This window comes from Misgurnus anguillicaudatus, chromosome 8 (genome assembly GCF_027580225.2).
Source record: "Misgurnus anguillicaudatus chromosome 8, ASM2758022v2, whole genome shotgun sequence".
Lineage (NCBI taxonomy): Eukaryota > Metazoa > Chordata > Actinopteri > Cypriniformes > Cobitidae > Misgurnus > Misgurnus anguillicaudatus.
In genome coordinates this window covers 42,834,531-42,849,016 of record NC_073344.2, presented here as the reverse complement: position 1 = coordinate 42,849,016, position 14,486 = coordinate 42,834,531, and positions in this window count along the sequence as shown.

Here is a 14,486-nt window from a genome sequence, read left to right as displayed (position 1 = left end):
CAGAAGTGGTCAACATGATGCTGAGACATTGTAGATGCTAAATTGAGAAGGAATTTTTAAAATCTCGAACGCTGTTCCCATGGCAACGCCCCAAACTTTACTTTTATTTCAGGGATATTTAGGGCTCTTGGCGTGCTTAGATTAACCTAAAAGTTGGCACACACATCAGAGTTGTCGGCTGTTAAGTGTGGACAAAAAGGTCAGACATAGGCGTGTCTTTTAAGTGGCTCACTAGCACCCCCGTTTGTCTAAAATGTGGGGTTTCTTTTACCTACAGTCCCAAAATGGGTCAGTAACAACATGAAATAGTCCACTGATATTTACCCACTTGATGCACTTGCCCACCGTGCATCGTTTTCTTGGAGGCACCGTGTAGCGGTAAAAAAACGTGCGAGGGCCCGCCATTGCTGCTTGCAGCTATATTTAGGGCCCGAGCACCGAGGAGCAGGCCAGAATGGCCTGCACCGTAGGTGCGAAGCCCTATTGTTTTTGCTCGGATTATTATTTTTATTATTTTTTTTTTTTTTTTTTTTTTACGTTTCGGGGCAATTTGGGGGCCTTAACATACTCAAAAACTCTTGAAATTTTGCACAGACGTCAGAGTCGTTGGCCATCAGGTTTGGGCAAAGGCTGGACCACGGGCGTGGCAAGGGGGCTCTGTAGCGCCCCCTGTAATGCAAAAACAAACATTGGGGCACAGATCGGGCAAAAATGTACGCACATTTACAAAAGTTGGTACACATATAGATCTCATCGACCCGAACAACTTTCGCACTCTAACATTTAAGCTCCGCCCAACAGGAAGTCGGCTATTTTGGATTGTTTCAAAAATGCATGTGGTGAACTTTTAAATACTCCTCCTAGAGGATTCATGGGATTGACACCAAACGTGGTGATCATGATGTCGAGACATTGTACTTGCTAAATTGCGATGGGATTTTTGATATCTCGAACGGTGCCGCCGTGGCGAGTCGACAAAGTTGTGGCAAAATCAGAGGAACAGGAAGTGTCTAATATCTAAGGCAAAAAAGTTCTCATTGTGATGCCAAGCGGGGTGTTTGTTCGCCTGAAGATTCCGATCGCATCGATTTGCTTATTGTGAGTCTCGGGTATAGCGCCACCACCAGGCGCCAGGAAGTGTTGCAGTCACAAAGGTTGATTTTTTTTACATTTCCATGTGATGTTCTTTTAAATACTCCTCCTAGAATGTTTATGCGATTGACACCAAAAGTGGTCAACATGATGCGAAGACATTGTAGATGATAAATTGCGAAGGGATTTTTGATATCTCGAACGTTGTTCCCATGGCAACGCGTCAAACTTTACTTTCATTTTAAAGGCATATTTAAGCCCTTCAGTTGCATCCAGTGAACTTTTCAATACTCCTTCAAGAATATTCATGCGATTGACACCAAACATGAGGACCATGATGACGAGACATTGTAGATGATAAATTGCGAAGGGAATTTTGATATCTTAAACGGTGTTCCCATGGCAACGTGTCAAACTTTGCTTTCATTTTCCGGCATATTTAAGGCTTACAGTTACATGCAGTGAACTTTTCAATACTCCTTCTAGGACATTCATGCGATTGACACCAAACGTGGTCAACATGATGCCGAGACATTGGAGATGATAAAATGCGAAGGGATTTTTGACATTTCGAACGCTGTCGCCATGGCAACGGATCAAAGTTTACTATTATTTCAGGAATATTTAAGCCTCTTGGCATGCACTTTGGGTGCCTTAACATACTCGAAAACTCTTGAAATTTGGCACAGACGTCAGAGTCGTCCGTGATCGCCGAAAGCCAAAGGCTGGAACACGGGCGTGGCACGGGGGCTCTGTAGCGCCCCCTGTAATGCAAAAACAAACAGTAGTGCGCAGATCGGGCAAACATGTACGCACATGTACGAAAGTTGGTACACATATAGATCTCATCGACCTGAACAACTTTCGCACTCTAACCTATTAGCTCCGCCCAACAGGAAGTCGGCCATTTTGGATTGTTTAAAAAATGCATGCGTGAACTTTTGAATACTCCTCCGAGGGAATACATGGGATTGACACCAAACGTGGTGATCATGATGTCGAGACATTGTATTTGCTAAATTGCGAAGGGATTTTTGATATCTCGAATGGTTCTGACATGGCAAGGCGACAAAGTTGTGGCGAAATCAGAGAAACAGGAAGTGTCTAATATCTAAGGCAAAAAATGTCTTATAGTGATGACACGCAGGGTGTTTGTTCGTCTGAAGATTCCGATCGCATCGATGTGCCTATTGTAAGTCTCGGGTATAGCGCCACCACCAGGCGCCAGGAAGTGTTGCAGTCACAAAGGTTGATTTTTTTGACAGTTCCATGTGATGTTCTTTTAAATACTCCTCCTAGAATGTTTATGCGATTGACACCAAAAGTGGTCAACATGATGCTGAGACTTTGCAGATGCTAAATTGCGAAGGAATTTTTGACATCTGGAACGCTGTTCCCATGGCAACACGTCAAACTTTACTTTTATTTCAGGCATATTTAAGGCTCTTGGCGTGCTTAGATTAAATTTAAATTTGGCACACACATCAGAGTTGTCGGCTGTTAAGTGTTGACAAAAACGTCAGATAAAGGCGTGTCTATTTAGTGGCTCACTAGCGCCTCCATTTGTCTAAAATGTTGGGTTTCATTTACCTACAGTACCAAAATGGATCAGTAGCAACATGAAATATTCCACTGATATTTACCCACTTGATGCACTTGCCCACCGTGCATCGTTTTCTCGGAGGCACCGTGTAGCGGTAAATAAACGTGCGAGGGCCCGCCATCGCTGCTTGCAGCTATATTTATTATTATTTTTTCAACACTTTTGGGCATTTTGGGGGCATTAACATACTCGAAAACTCTTGAAATTTGGCACAGACATCAGAGTCCTCCGTGATCGCCGAAAGCCAAAGGCTGGAACACGGGCGTGGCATGGGGGCTCTGTAGCGCCCCCTGTAATGCAAAAACAAACAGTACTGCGCAGATCGGGCAAACATGTACGCACATTTACGAAAGTTGGTACACATATAGATCTCATCGACCCGAACAACTTTCGCCCTCTAACATTTTAGCTCCGCCCAACAGGAAGTCCGCCATTTTGGATTGTTTAAAAAATGCATGCGGTGAACTTTTGAATACTCCTCCTAGGGGATTCATGCAAATGACACCAAACGTGGTGATCATGATGTCAAGACATTGGACTTGCTAAATTGTGAAGGGATTTTTGATATCTCGAACGGTGTTGCCATGGCGAAGCGGCAAAGTCATGGCGAAATCAGAGAAACAGGAAGTGTCTAATATCTAAGGCAAAAAATGTCTTATAGTGATGACACGCGGGGTGTTTGTTCGTCTGAAGATTTCGATCGCATCGATGTGCCTATTGTAAGTCTCGGGTATAGCGCCACCACCAGGCGCCAGGAAGTGTTGCAGTCACAAAGGTTGATTTTTTTGACAGTTCCATGTGATGTTCTTTTAAATACTCCTCCTAAAATGTTTATGCGATTGACACCAAAAGTGGTCAACATGATGCCAAGACATAGTAGATGATAAATTGCGAAGGGATTTTTGATATCTCGAACGTTGTTCCCATGACAACACGTCAAACTTTACTTTCATTTTAAAAGCATATTTAAGCCCTTCAGTTGCATGCAGTGAACTTTTCAATACTCCTTCTAGGATATTCATGCGATTGACACCAAACGTGGTCAACATGATGCTGAGAAATTGGAGATGATAAAATGTGAAGGGATTTTTGACATCTCGAACGCTGTTGCCATGGCAACGCATCAAAGTTTACTATTGTTTCAGGAATATTTAAGCCTCTTGGCATGCTTATATTAACTTCAAATTTGGCACACACATCAGAGTTGTCAACTGTTAAGTGTTGACAAACAGGTCAGACATAGGTGTGCCCCTTAAGTCGCTCACTAGCGCCCCTGTTTGTCCAAAATGTGGGGTTTCTTTTACCTACAGTCCCCAATTGGATCAGTAACAACATAAATAGTCCACCGATATTTACCCACTTGATGCACTTGCCCACCGTGCATCGTTTTCTCGGAGGCACCGTGTAGCGGTAAAAAAACGTGCGAGGGCCCGCCATCGCTGCTTGCAGCTATATTTATTATTATTCTTTTTATTTTTTTTAAAACTTTTGGGCATTTTGGGTGCCTTAACATACTCGAAAACTCTTGAAATTTGGCACAGACGTCAGAGTCGTCCGTCATTGCGAACGGGCAAAGGCTGGAACACGGGCGTGGCACGGGGGCTCCGTAGCGCCCCCTGTAATGCAAAAAAAAACATTGACGCACAGATCGTGCAAACATGTACGCACATGTACGAGAGTTGGTACGCATATAGAGCTCATCGACCCGAACAACTTTCGCCCTCTAACATTTAAGCTCCGCCCAACAGGAAGTCGGCCATTTTGGATTGTTTAAAAAATGCATGCGTTGAACTTTTAAATACTCCTCCTAGAGGATGCATGCGATTGACACCAAAAGTGGTGAACATGATGTCGAGACATTGCGAAGGGATTTTTGATATCTCAAACGGTTCTGCCATGGCGAGCCAACAAATTTGTGGTGAAATCAGAGAAACAGGAAGTGTCTAATATCTAAGGCAAAAAATGTCTTATTGTGATGCCATGCGGGGTGTTTGTTCGTCTGAAGATTCCGATCGCATCAATGTGCCTATTGTGAGGCTCGGCTATAGCGCCACCACCAGGCGCCAGGAAGTGTGTCAGTCATGAACTTTTAAATACTTCTCCTAGAAAATTCATACGATTGACACCAAACGTGGTGAACATGATGCTGAGACATTGGACTTACTAAATTGCGAAGGGATTTTTGATTTCTCGAACGGTGTTGCCATGGCGAGCCGTCAAATTTATGGCGAATTCAGAGAAACAGGAAGTGTCTAATATCTAGAGCAAAAAATGTCTTATTGGGATGAAACGCAGTGTGTATGTTCGGCCAAGGATTCCGATCACATCGATGTGCCTATTGTGAGTCTCTGGTATAGCGCCACCAACAGGCACCAGGAAGTGTTGCAGTCACAAAAGGTGGATTTTTCGAGAGTTGGTACGCATATAGAGCTCATCGACCCGAACAACTTTCGCCCTCTAACATTTAAGCTCCGCCCAACAGGAAGTCGGCCCTTTTGGATTGTTTAAAAAATGCATGCGTTGAACTTTTAAATACTCCTCCTAGAGGATGCATGCGATTGACACCAAAAGTGGTGAACATGATGTCGAGACATTGCGAAGGGATTTTTGATATCTCAAACGGTTCTGCCATGGCGAGCCAACAAATTTGTGGTGAAATCAGAGAAACAGGAAGTGTCTAATATCTAAGGCAAAAAATGTCTTATTGTGATGCCATGCGGGGTGTTTGTTCGTCTGAAGATTCCGATCGCATCAATGTGCCTATTGTGAGGCTCGGCTATAGCGCCACCACCAGGCGCCAGGAAGTGTGTCAGTCATGAACTTTTAAATACTTCTCCTAGAAAATTCATACGATTGACACCAAACGTGGTGAACATGATGCTGAGACATTGGACTTACTAAATTGCGAAGGGATTTTTGATTTCTCGAACGGTGTTGCCATGGCGAGCCGTCAAATTTATGGCGAATTCAGAGAAACAGGAAGTGTCTAATATCTAGAGCAAAAAATGTCTTATTGGGATGAAACGCAGTGTGTATGTTCGGCCAAGGATTCCGATCACATCGATGTGCCTATTGTGAGTCTCTGGTATAGCGCCACCAACAGGCACCAGGAAGTGTTGCAGTCACAAAAGGTGGATTTTTTGACAGTTGCATGTGGTGAACTTTTAAATACTCCTCCTAGGATTTTCATGCGATTGACACCAAAAGTGGTCAACATGATGCTGAGACATTGTAGATGATATATTGCGAAGGGATTTTTGATATCTTGAACGCTGTTCCCATTGCAACACGTCAAACTTTACTTTCATTTTCAGGCATATTTAAGCTCTTGGCATGCACTTTGGGTGCCTTAACATGCTCGAAAACAACGGAAATTTGGCACAGACGTCAAAGTCGCGTGCCACTAGGCTCATGCAAAGGCTGGAATATGGGCGTGGCAAGGGAGCTCTGTAGCGCCCCCTGTTATGCAAAAACAAACGTTGGGGCACAGATTAGACCTGTTTGAGTCGCGACTCACTCGGATCTTTAACCCGGATCTTTAAATTAACTCATGAGTCGCGAGTCTCTAGTGTCATTTACCTGGATCAGTTGAGTCCTACTACAATTCATTGTAAAACCATAAACAGCGCCACCACACACACAAACCTCTTTCAACATTATTGATGAGTCTTCGCTCGCACTACAGATCCACTCGTAACCGGCTGATCTGCGCGAGAACTGACCCGAGATTCTCACTCAGAGCCGGAAACATTGCAAACTCGAGAGACCCGCGGATCCGCGCGAGCCGCGAATTGACCCGAGATTCTCACCCAGAGCCGGAAACATTGCAAACTCGAGAGACCTGCGGATCCGCGCGAGCCGCGAACTGACCCGAGATTCTCACTCAGAGCCGGAAACATTGCAAACTCGAGAGATCTGCTCTGACTCGAGAATCTTTCAACTTGTAACCGGCTGATCCGTAACCGGCTGATCAGCGCGAACCGTCTCTCCGCCTCTGGGGGCTGCATAAGCAGGACACAGTTTTTTCTATATTATTATGCTATTATTAGGCCTATTTTTTAAATGGTCGACCATACACACACCAAACCTAAAACCTATAAGCATGTTATTTCCGAAGTGAAAGGCTTTTGTTGTGGATTTGCTTTTGAGGAGACTTCAGTCGCTCTATAGATCCACCAACCGGCTCCGGCTGATCCACGCGAATCAGCCGGTTAGTGGATCTGTAGAGCGAGTCCCATGGTCTGCAATGTTTTCGGCTCTAAGAATCTCGAGTCGCGTGGATCAGCCGGTTACAAGTGGGTCTGTACTGAGTTTCCTTGGAGATTTAGCAATACTGACTCAAGTGATTCAAGTGACTCACACAACCCGGATCACTTTAGTGAGTGACTCACTATAACCCGGATCCTTAAAAGGAGTCGAGTTTGCCAGGCCTAGCACAGATTGGGCAAACATGTACGCACATGTATGAGAGTTGGTACACATATAGATCTCATCGACCCGAACAACTTTCGCACTCAAACATTTTAGCTCCGCCCAACAGGAAGTCGGTTATTTTGGATTGTTTCAAAAATGCATGGGGTGAACATTTAAATACTCCTCCTAGGGGTTTCATGCGATTGACACCTAACATGGTGAACATGATGCCGAGACCTTGTAGATGACATATTGCGAAGGGATTTTTGATATATCGAACGGTTCTGGCATGGCGAGGTGACAAATTCATGGCGAATTCTGAGAAACAGGAAGTGTCTAATATCTAAGGCACAAAATGTCTTATTGTGATGACATGTGGGGTGTTTGTTCATCTGAAGATTCCGATCGTATCAATGTGCCGATTGTGACTCCCGGGTATAGCGCCACCACCAGGCGCCAGGAAGTGTGTTGGTCACAAAGGTGGATTTTTTTGTCAGTTCCATGCGATGTTCTTTTAAATACTCCTTCTAGGACATTCATGCGATTGACACCAAAAGTGGTCAACATGATGATGAGACAATGTGGATGATAAATTGTGAAGGGATTTTTGATATCTCGAACGTTGTTCCCCTGGCAACGCATCAAAGTTTACTATAATTTCAGGCTCTTGGCGTGGTTAGAGTAACTTGAAATTGGCACACACATCAGAGTTGTCGACTGTTTAGTGTGGGCAAACAGGTCAGACATAGGTGTGTCTCATAAGTCACTCAGTAGCGCCCCCGTTTGTCTAAAATGTGGGGTTTTTTTTACCTTCAGTCCCCAAATGTGTCAGTAACAACATTAAATTGCCCACTGATATTTACCCACTTGATGCCCTTGCCCACCGTGCATCGTTTTCTCTGAGGCACCGTGTAGCGGTAAAAAACCTTGCGAGGGCCCGCCATCGCTGCTTGCAGCTATATTTAGGGCCCGAGCACCGAGGAGCAGGCCAGAATGGCCTGCACCGAAAGGTGCGAAGCCCTATTGTTTTCCTTAGGATTATTATTAGGGCCCGAGCACCGAGGAGCAGGCCAGAATGGCCTGCACCGAAAGGTGCGAAGCCCTATTGGTTTTGCTCGAATTTATTATTTTTTTTATTATTATTTTTTATTTTTTTTAACACTTTTGGGCATTTTGGGTGCCTTAACATACTCGAAAACTCTTGAAAATTGGCAGAGATGTCAGAGTCGTCCGTCATTGCGAACGGACAAAGGCTGGAACACGGGCGTGGCACGGGGGCTCTGTAGCGCCCCCTGTAATGCAAAAAAAAACAGTGATGCACAGATTTTGCAAATATGTACGCACATGTACGAGAGTTGGTACGCATATAGATCTCATCGACCCGAACAACTTTCGCCCTCTAACATTTAAGCTCCGCCCAACAGGAAGTCAGCTATTTTGGATCGTTTAAAAAATGCATGCGTTGAACTTTTGAATACTCCTCCTAGAGGAATTATGCGATTGACACCAAAAGTGGTGAACATGATGTCCAGAACTTGGACTTGCTAAATTGCGAAGGGATTTTTGATATCTCGAACGGTTCTGCCATGGCGAGCCGACAAAATTGTGGCGAAATCAGAGAAACAGGAAGTGTCTAATATCTAAGGCAAAAAATGTCTTATTGTAATGACACGCGGGGTGTTTGTTCATCTGAAGATTCCGATCGCATCGATGTGCCTATTGTGACTCCCGGGTATAGCGCCACCACCAGGCGCCAGGAAGTGTGTCAGTCACAAAGCTGGATTTTTTTGAAAGTTCCATGCAATGTTCTTTTAAATACTCCTTCTAGGATTTTCATACGATTGACACCAAAAGTGGTCACCATGATGTCGAGACATTGTAGATGATAAATTGCGAAGGGATTTTTGATATCTCAAACGGTATTCCCATGGCAACGCGTCAAACTTTACTTTCATTTTAAAGGCATATTTAAGCCTTTCAGTTTTATACAGTTAACTTTTAAATACTCCTTCTAGGATTTTCATGCGATTGACACCAGAAGTGGTCAACATAATGCCGAGACACTGTAGATGATAAATTGCGAAGGGATTTTTGATATCTCAAACGCTGTTCCCATGGCAACCTGTCAAACTTTACTTTCATTTTAAAGGCATATTTAAGCCTTTCAGTTGCATACAGTTATGCGATTGACACGAGAAGTGGTCAACATGATGCCGAGACATTGTAGATGATAAATTGCAAAGGGATTTTTGATATCTCAAACGCTGTTCCCATGGCAACGCGTCAAACTTTACTTTAATTTCAGGCATGTTTAAGGCTCTTGGCGTGCTTAGTTGAGCTTTAAATTTGGCACACACATCCAGAGATGTATAAAGTACTAGGGACCCAGACTTGAGTAAAAGTACAAGTGCTCTATCAAAAAAGTGAGCACACCACTTAAGTGGAAGTACTGAAGTATTAAACATGTTTTGTACTTAAGTATTGCAAGTACTTTATTTTAAAATATACTACTCAAGTACTGAAAGTAAAAGTACAAGTATTGTGTAATGTAGTTATTAAAGAAAACAGTCAAAAATTTGAATATAATATTGTTTATATTATTTCAAATGTTTAAGCTAAAGGACACTCACAATTGCTTTGGCTGTAGCAGGAGTACAAGGACAGGAATGTTCAGATTAATTTAACTAATATGGCAATAGAAAACTCAGAATTAATAAAATATTAGTCGATGTAATGGTAATAGGTAAAGGTACAAGATGTTTCAATGTATTTAGGTTTCCTTCTTTCGCGCACACTCGCCCTTTCTCGCGAATTCTCTCTCTCTATTGGTCTCTCTCGTGCACTTTGGTTCTCTCTTCACTTCACATTTGTCCACAACAGTGGCTCATATTTGTGAGTGAGAGGGAGGGAGGGGTCCGCTCTTCACTATCTCCTATTGGTTTAGACCACAATCTGTGTGTGTTTCTAATGTGTATCACCGCTCCGGCAGTGATAATGTAGGTTTGGAATGATTCGTAACATTTGAGTGTAACGAGTAACTATGCAGCACATAAAAAATGTATTGGAGTAAAAGTATTAAACTCATCGAAAATATGTACTGAAGTAAAAGTGGAAGTAGGAGAAAAAAATAATACTTCAGTAGAGTACAGATTCTGCCTTTTAGTACTTAAGTACAGTAGTGAAGTAGTTCTACTTCGTTACTATACATCTCTGCACACATCAGAGTTTTCGGCTGTTAAGTGTTGACAAAAAGGTCAGACATAGGCGTGTCTCTTAATTGGCTCACTAGTGCACCTGTTTGTCTAAAATGTGGGATTTCTTTTACCTACAGTCCCCAAATGGCTCAGAAACAACATTAAATAGCCCACTGATATTTTACCCACTTGATGCCCTTGCCCACCGTGCATCGTTTTCTCGGACGCACCGTGTAGCGGTAAAAAAACGTGTGAGGGCCCGCCATTGCTGCTTGCAGCTATATTTTTTATTAGGGCCCGAGCACCGAGGAGCAGGCCAGAATGGCCTGCACCGAAAGGTGCGAAGCCCTATTGTTTTTGCTCGAATTTATTATTATTATTATTTTTTATTTTTTTTTTTTTTTTAACACTTTTGGGCATTTTGGGTGCCTTAACATACTCGAAAACTCTTGAAATTTGGCACAGACATTAGAGTCGTCCGTCATTGCGAACAGACAAAGGCTGGAACACGGGCGTGGTACGGGGGCTCTGTAGCGCCCCCTGTAATGCAAAAACAAACAGTAGTACGCAGATCGGGCAAACATGTACGCACATTTACGAAAGTTGGTATACATATAGATCTCATCGACCCGAACAACTTTCGCCCTCTAACATTTTAGCTCCGCCCAACAGGAAGTCCGCCATTTTGGATTGTTTAAAAAATGCATGCGGTGAACTTTTGAATACTCCTCCTAGGGGATTCAAGCAAATGACACCAAACGTGGTGATCATGATGTCAAGACATTGGACTTGCTAAATTGCGAAGGGATTTTTGATATCTCGAACGGTTCTGCCATGGCGAAGCGACAAAGTCATGGCGAAATCAGAGAAACAGGAAGTGTCTAATATCTAAGGCAAAAAATGTCTTATAGTGATGACACGCGGGGTATTTGTTCGTCTGAAGATTCCGATCGCATCGATGTGCCTATTGTAAGTCTCGGGTATAGCGCCACCACCAGGCGCCAGGAAGTGTTGCAGTCACAAAGGTTGATTTTTTTGACAGTTCCATGTGATGTTCTTTTAAATACTCCTCCTAGAATGTTTATGCGATTGACACCAAAAGTAATCAACATGATGCCAAGACATAGTAGATGATAAATTGCGAAGGGATTTTTGATATTTCGAACGTTGTTCCCATGACAACGCGTCAAACTTTACTTTCATTTTAAAGGCATATTTAAGCCCTTCAGTTGCATGCATTGAACTTTTCAATACTCCTTCTAGGATATTCATGCGATTGACACCAAACGTGGTCAACATGATGCTGAGACATTGGAGATGATAAAATGCGAAGGGATTTTTGACATCTCGAACACTGTTGCCATGGCAACGCATCAAAGTTTACTATTATTTCAGGAATATTTAAGCCTCTTGGCATGCTTAGATTAACTTCAAATTTGGCACACACATCAGAGTTGTCAACTGTTAAGTGTTGACAAATAGGTCAGACATAGGTGTGCCTCTTAAGTCGCTCACTAGCGCCCCCGTTTGTCCAAAATGTGGGGTTTCTTTTACCTACAGTCCCCAATTGGGTCAGTAACAACATAAATAGTCCACCGATATTTACCCACTTGATGCACTTGCCCACCGTGCATCGTTTTCTCGGAGGCACCGTGTAGCGGTAAAAATACGTGCGAGGGCCCGCCATCGCTGCTTGCAGCTATATTTTTAGGGCCCGAGCACCGAGGAGCAGGCCAGAATGGCCTGCACCGAAAGGTGCGAAGCCCTATTGTTTTTGCTCGAATTTATTAGGGCCCGAGCACCGAGGAGCAGGCCAGAATGGCCTGCACCGAAAGGTGCGAAGCCCTATTGTTTTTCTTAGGATTTATTATTATTATTTTTTTATTATTATTATTTTTATTTTTTTTAACACTTTTGGGCATTTTGGGTGCCTAAACATACTCGAAAACTCTTGAAATTTGGCACAGACGTCAAAGTCGTCCGTCATTGCGAACGGGCAAAGGCTGGAACACGGGCGTGGCACAGGGGCTCTGTAGCGCCCCCTGTAATGCAAAAAAAAACATTGGTGCACAGATCGGGCAAACATGTACGCACATTTACGAAAGTTAGTACACATATAGATCTCATCGACCCGAACAACTTTCGCCCTCTAACATTTTAGCTCTGCCCAACAGGAAGTCCGCCATTTTGGATTGTTTAAAAAATGCATGCGATGAACTTTTGAATACTCCTCCTAGGGGATTCATGCAAATGACACCAAACGTGGTGATCATGATGTCAAGACATTGGACTTGCTAAATTGCGAAGGGATTTTTGATATCTCGAACGGTTCTGCCATGGCGAGGTGACAAAGTCATGGCGAATTTAGAGAAACAGGAAGTGTCTAATATCTAAGCCAAAAAATGTCTTATTGTGATGCCATGCGGGGTGTTTGTTTGTCTGATGATTCCGATCGCATCGATGTGCCTATTGTAAGTCTCGGGTATAGCGCCACCACCAGGCGCCAGGAAGTGTGTCAGTCATGAACTTTTAAATACTTCTCCTAGGGAATTCATATGATTGACACCAAACGTGGTGAAGATGATGCTGAGACATTGGACTTGCTAAATTGCGAAGGGATTTTTGATATCTCGAACGGTGTTGCCATGGCGAGGCGACAAATTTATGGCAAATTCAGAGAAACAGGAAGTGTCCAATATCTAAAGCAAAAAATGTCTTACTGGGATGAAACGCAGTGTGTATGTTCGGCCAAGGATTCCGATCGCATCGATGTGCCTATTGTGAGTCTCGGGTATAGCGCCACCACCAGGCGCCAGGAAGTGTGACAGTCACAAAAGGTGGATTTTTTGACAGTTGCATGCGGTGAACTTTTAAATACTCCTCCTAGGATTTTCATGCGATTGACACCAAAAGTGGTCAACATGATGCTGAGACATTGTAGATGATAAATTGCGAAGGGATTTTTGATATCTCGAATGCTGCACCATTGGCAACACGTCAAATTTTACTTTCATTTTCAGCCATATTTAAGCACTTGGCATGCACTTTGGGTGCCTTAACATGCTCGAAAACACCGTGAATTTGGCACAGACCTCAAAGTCATCGGCCATTAGGACCGGGCAAACGCTGGAACACGGGTGTGGCAGTAGGGCTCTGTAGCGCCCCCTATAATGCAAAAAAATTATTGGTGCACAAATCGGGCAAACATGTACACACATGTACGAGAGTTGGTACGTATATAGATCCCATCGACACAAACAACTTTCACAATCAAACCTATTAGCTCCACCCAACAGGAAGTCGGCCATTTTGGATGGTTTCAAAAATGCATACGGTGAACTTTTGAATACTCCTTCTAGGGGATTCATGGGATTGACACCAAACGTGGTGAACATGATGCCGAGACATTGTTCTTGCTAAATTGTGAAGGGATTTTTAATATCTCGAACGGTTCTGTCATGGCGAGGCGACAAATTCATGGCGAAATCAGAGAAACAGGAAGTGTCTAATATCTAAGGCAAAAAATATCTTATTGTGATGCCATGCGGGGTGTTTGTTCGTCTGAAGATTCTGATCGCATCGATGTGCCTATTGTGAGTCTCGGGTATAGCGCCACCACCAGGCGCCAGGAAGTGTTGCAGTCACAAAGGTTGAATTTTTTACAGTTCCATGTGATGTTCTTTTAAATACTCCTCCTAGAATGTTTATGCGATTGACACTAAAAGTGGTCAACATGATGCAGAGACATTGTAGATGCTAAATTGCGAAGGAATTTTTGACATCTCGAACGCTGTTGCCATGGCAACGCTTCGAACTTTACTTTAATTTCAGGCATATTTAAGGCTCATGGCGTGCTTAGATTAACTTTAAATTTGGCACACACATGAGAGTTGTCGTCTGTTAAGTGTTGACAGAAAGGTCAGATAAAGGCGCGTCTATTTAGTGGCTCACTAGTGCCCCCGTTTGTCTAAAATGTGGGGTTTCTTTTACCTACAGAACCCAAATTGGTCAGTAGCAACATGAAATAGTCCACTGATATTTACCCGCTTGATGCACGTGCCCACTTTGCGTCGTTTTCTCGGAGGCACCGTGTAGCGGTAAAAAAACGTGCGAGGGCCCGCCATCGCTGCTTGCAGCTATATTTATTTATTTATTTATTTTTTTTTTTTTTTTTTTTTTATTTT